At 43.9% G+C, this 5,750-nt stretch overlaps 2 pseudogenes; both read right to left on the reverse strand.

The window, feature by feature from the left end:
- Positions 1 to 38: 38 nt before the first annotated feature.
- LOC133078413 (large ribosomal subunit protein eL6-like) lies at positions 39 to 875 on the reverse strand (annotated as a pseudogene).
- Positions 876 to 5,079: 4,204 nt separating this feature from the next.
- Positions 5,080 to 5,411, reverse strand: LOC133077539 (large ribosomal subunit protein eL33-like; annotated as a pseudogene).
- Positions 5,412 to 5,750: the final 339 nt, after the last annotated feature.

Here is a 5,750-nt window from a genome sequence, read left to right on the forward strand (position 1 = left end):
ATGGACTGAGTTATTTAATTAGGTTCTTTGTAAGAAGTTTAGAACACTGCTTTGTGAGGATAAATTCCGTTTGTGAGAGCAAACACAGGGCGGAGGTAGCCCTGGAGCTGAGGAACAGCTTTGATTCTTCGCAGAATTTGTGAGTCCACAGCTTTTTGATCAACCTTGCGCTGCTCTGTAATCTCGTATTTCTCTCTCTCTGTGTTGAAGATCTCACCTTCCTGGTGCCTGGGCTTACGCAGCTTCTTCTTTAAGTAAGCGTCAGTGAGATGTTCTGGGATTTTCACACCACTGACATCAGTTTTGGTGGAGGTGGCAATGACAAATTTCTGGTGTGTTCTCCGCAGAGGATCTCGATTGAGGGACAGAGGCCCAGTCACAAGTAGCAAGCCACTGCTCAGCTGCTTCAGAAAATGACCCTCTTGCCTCTGTGGTGCCCAGTGAGGATAATCAGAATGATGTTAGCGCGCAGTTTTCTCACATGCTTACTGTAGGGTTTTTGCCATGACTCAACAGCTTTCAAGGCACATCTTCAGTAGGATAATACCTAGGCATTTTGCGAAGTTTAACCACCGGGTATCACCATTCTTGTCACCACCAACTGGTTTTGTGACAGTAGCAAGGACCTTCACCTTCTTTTTCTTTTCAACCTTGGATTTAGATGCTGAATACTTCCTCTTGTACAAGGCCTTTCTGGAATACATAGCCGATCGGGAATATCTGCCAATTCCTCTGACCAGGACAGGGTTTCGGCTGCAGTGGGGCTTCCCCTTCTTAATCTGCTTCACCTTTTTAACCTTGCCACCAGCCTCAGCCTTCTTGGCTTCAGGTTTTTTCTCCTTAGTATCTGGCTTCTCAGCCTTTTCACCTGCCATATTGCAAGATGAGAAAGAGCCCCTCTGTTTAATTTTAAAGGATGTTAATAGGTTCATCATCTTGGCAGGGTGCTGAAGCAGTCTTGAGTTTTCTACTCCCTACATTCTTCTGCGATTCATTCTGATTCTCCTCTCTGCACTGCTGCTGCCTCCCATTAAGCCCTCACTCTCTCCACCTGGAATATATATTTAAACTTGACATATATGTCATGTGTTACCATCAAATGCAGGTATGTGTTAAAACTGGGGATATAGTCGAGCACAAAACATAAAAATCACTACCTGTCTAGTGGTAATGAGCTCCCTTCAGCTTTTGTTTATCTGGTAATGTCTTTATTTCTCCCTCATTTAAAAAAAATTAATTTATTATTTATTTTTGGCTGCATTGGGTCTTCGTTGCTGCACGCGGCTTTCTCTAGTTGCAGCGAGTGGGGGCTACTCTTCATTGCGGTGCCCGGGCTTCTCATTCTGGTGGCTTCTCTTGTTCCGGAGCATGGGCTCTAGGCACATGGGCTTTAGTAGTTGCAGCATGTGGGCTCAGTAGTTGTGGCTGGCGGGCTCTAGAGTGCAGGCTCAGTAGTTGTGGTGCACGGGCTTAGTTGCTCCGTGGCAAGTGGAAACTTCCTAGGCCAGGGCTCGAACCTGTGTCCCCTGCATTGGTAGGCGGATTCTTAACCACTGCGCCACCAGGGAAGCCCTCTCCTCTTTTTTTTTTTTTTTTTTTTTTTTTAAATACATATATGCTCTTTTTTTTTTTTAATAAATAAATTTATTTATTTACTTATTTTTGGCTGCATTGGGTCTTCGTTGCTGTGCACAGGCTTTCTCTACTTGCAGCGAGTGGGGGCTACTCTTCGTTGCCGTGCGTAGGCTTCTCATTGTGGTGGCTTTGCTTGTTGCGGAGTATGGGCTCTAGGCACGCGGGCTCAGTAGTTGTGGCTCACAGGCTTTAGAGCGCAGGCTCAGTAGTCGTGGCGCGCCAGCTCGGTAGTTGTGGTGCATGGGCTTAGTTGCTCTGCGGCAGGTGGGATCTTCCCGGATCAGGGCTCGAACTCATGTCTCCTGCATTGGCAGATGGATTCTTAACCACTGCGCCACCAGGGAAGCCCATCCCTCATTTTTTAAAGGGAGTTTTGCCAGGTATAGAATTCTCAGTTGACAGTTTTGTTTTTAATCTCTGTGGGGGAAAGAGGGCTTGGAGTTTACTAGTCCACCATTTTGCTGATGTCACTCCTCACATAGTGTTTTAATTGAAACTTTTTTAACTTAAAAAAAGAATGGGTCTAGCAATCTGGATTGGATGACCTGGTGACACAGTAAAAACTTGGTCAGAACTAGGAAAAAACTAGGAAAAAGAGCACACTATGTTTTTGCCTTTTCCTGTTTGCACATCTGCCCGTATGCCATTTCTTTTAAGAAGTTTTTAGAAACAACATGTATGTAATTTCAAATTTTAAATAAAATTTTTACTGAAAATATTATCATGGAAATGTTTTATCTTTATTTCATTCTCTTATTTATTAATGTAGAACACTGTCATATTGACTTTAGTTGTCATTGGAAATAATTCCTTTTTTGGTTAAATCCAAAGTTTGGTACACAGGTTTATTTTAGTTTTGTTTCCATTTATGTGACTATATCTTAAACCATTTTGTTATATCTATTCAGGCACAATAATTACATAATTCTAAAACAAAAACAAAACAAGTACATTCTGAGCGCTATAGTTTCATCCTTTCTCCTCTGTCCTCTTCCTTCTCCTCATCTCACAGGTGCCCCTTGTATACGGTTTTTATTTTTCCATTATTAAGATACAAATGCATAAATATATAGAAATGCATAAACTATATGAATTATATTCATTTTCTTGCCAAAATAAAGCTAACTGCACAAAGTATTCTGATAGTTACTGACAGTTTAGGTCTGCATAGTTGAAATAACTTACTCCTCATGTCCACAGCTGCCCAGTGCTCTCTTAGGAGGATGCACCCTGATTTATTCAATCTTGGTTATTACCAAAAATGCTGCAAAAATAGTTTTGTGCTTGTGAAAAAATCTGCTTTTAACATTTATATAAAGTTGGAATAATTGTTAGGAGAGCAAACAAGTTTACTGGCTCTAATAACAGGTACTCAATATTTTATAGTTTCCAGAGTCCTCTGATTGCAATAATATCAAGCTCCAACATTCCCTCTAAATTTAAAAATAATGGTTTTTACTAATCTAAATGTGAGTATTAATTTCCTCATTCAGACTAAGGCTGGGATGCTTGGAACTTTCTCACTCCTTTATCTGTATAACTTTACTTTGGTCACTGTATACATTCTTCCATCCACTGACTTGATTCTTAATCAGCTGGTCATGGCCAGCTCTTTGGTGCTTTCCCTCCAAAGAAATCCCTCTGATAATAGCAGCTTTTGGATTGCAATATTGCCTGTATGATTTTGGATGTACAGTTCTATTTACACTGAATGGGCAGAGGGGTATCCCTCAGCACCACCTGCCTCTTTAGTGACTTCTAGGCCATTAAGCTTTGTCCAATTCCTTTACCACCTGTCACACTTGGGGCATAGTCTCCACTTTTCCCAGTTGTCCAAGCTGGCAGAGGGGTCCTGTGTGGGGGTCAAGCCACCAGGGTGAGCCCTGGACTCTGGCTGAGAACAGTGCCAGCCCTTTACCACACAACTGCTGAGACAATCTCGGGACTGGCCTGAGGGAGCAGGACCTGTCCAGGACAGTGTACGCATCACCGAGGCTTCCTGCTATCCTCAAAGTACTGTGGCCAAATGCCGCCCCAACCTTGCAACCCAGACTTACCTGCATCCCAAGGCCCTAAGAGGGCATCTTCACCTCTCCTCTTTCATTCTTTTTTTTTTTAATTTTTTTTTTTTTTTTTTTTTTTTTATGGCTGTGCTGGGTCCTCATTTCTGTGCGAGGGCTTTCTCCAGTTGTGGCAAGTGGGGGCCACTCTTCATCGCAGTGCGCGGGCCTCTCACTATCGCGGCCTCTCTTGTTGCGGAGCACAGGCTCCAGACGCGCAGGCTCAGTAATTGTGGCTCACGGGCCCAGCTGCTCCGCGGCATGTGGGATCTTCCGGGACCAGGGCTCGAACCCGTGTCCCCTGCATTGGCAGGCGGATTCTTAACCACTGCGCCACCAGGGAAGCCCCTCTCCTCTTTCATTCTAATGTACTTTTAATTTAGTACTTCTTTCATGTTTCCTGTCTGTGTTCCTTAAATGGTCGAAAACTCACAAGGGCAGGCTTGTCTGTCTTGTTTTCTGACTTTTCTTGTGCACCTACAGTAGTGCCTGAAACTCAGTAGATGCTCATTGAACATTTACTAAAGAACTGAGGGACTTCTGTGGTGGGGCACTGGTTAAGAATCCGCCCACCAATGCAGGGGACACGGGTTTGATCACTGGTCCGGGAAGATCCCACATGCTATGGAGCAACTAAGCCCATGCTCCACAACTACTGAGCCTGCACTCTAGAGCCCGCCAGCCACAACTACTGAGCCCACATGCTGCAACTACTAAAGCCCATGTGCCTAGAGCCCATGCTCCGCAACAAGAGAAGCCATCGCAATGAGAAGCCTGCGCACCGCAATGAAGAGTAGCCCTTGCTCGGGGCAACTAGAGAAAGCCCGCGCGCAGTAACGAAGACCCAAAAATAAATAAATAAAATTAAATTTAAAAAAATTTATTAAACATGACAACCTAGATTCCACATCCATTTTTGCTTTTTATTGTCAAGGTTACCTTGAAAGTCCTTTTAAGCTATACTTCAAAGTATTAATATTTTCACGAATGAAAAAATAATCACATTTCGAAAACAAAATCCTGAGTGGCCAAAGTTTCAGCATAGCCACTGCTCAGATAACTGTCTCTTCTCAGACTCCAGTGTGCCCTGTTCAGTTTTCTTTGAGATCTTAACTTTTGTTTTTTAATCCTCTACTGATATTTTCCCAGAGCTATCCAGCCATTATCTTTAAATAAGTACATAATCATTAGTGGCTTTCAGTGATTTTCATTTCACAACTTTTTCTGGAATAATCTCAACTTCCCATGCCCATGCAATCCCTGCTATAACAGTAGGAATAATAATCACTTCTCATAAAAGAGATCAGATTTTGGTGTCCCCCCAATTTTTTAATTTTTTTTTTTGGTTTTTTCCACACTTTAATTTATTCATTTTTCAATAAGTTTAAATCCTTGAGGGGTACGGCGTCACACAGATTCTGTGTCCACGGCCTTGGCAGCAAGGTTGCTTGGGAATTCGGCACGAACCATGCCACTGTCTCCGTGAACACAAGGTACCTTTCCCCAGGTTACTCTGGTTTTGTTCGGTTTTCCACCAGGAGTTACTTTGTTTTCTTTGCTTTGTACACGTAAACACGTCTCTTGCCTAGATATTTAGAATTCTGTTTCATTTCGAGCATAGACCCCTTCAATTTTAAGAGCTGTGTGTTCCCTCTGGTTCCAGAGACTGGGCTTATAGCCAGCAAAAATGGCCTTGGACCACAGCCTTCCAGGCATATTTGTCCTTTCAGAAGTCCTGTTCCCAGCGGGCCTCCACAGGCTTCAAGATGGTTGAAACAGAAAGGCCGATGTCCCAAACTTTTATCTCAGGGTTCTGGTATCTTTGCACAGGTGCTCTAACCGGGCCACTTTACCTGGCGGTTCAGGTGAGCAGCGCTCCACGCTCGGTCCCAGAGCTGTTGGAACTACATTTCCCAGAGGACGCTGCGCCGGGGGCCTTCGGCGTTAAGCCAATTAAAGCTCAGGAGAACGACACTTCCCTGCGAGAGCATCGCCTAGGGGCGGGACTTCCGGCATTATCCTCGTGGCGGTCGTTTTGTAGGCACTTGGGGTGTG

Source organism: Eubalaena glacialis, chromosome 18, assembly GCF_028564815.1.
Source record: "Eubalaena glacialis isolate mEubGla1 chromosome 18, mEubGla1.1.hap2.+ XY, whole genome shotgun sequence".
In the NCBI taxonomy this organism is placed as follows: domain Eukaryota; kingdom Metazoa; phylum Chordata; class Mammalia; order Artiodactyla; family Balaenidae; genus Eubalaena; species Eubalaena glacialis.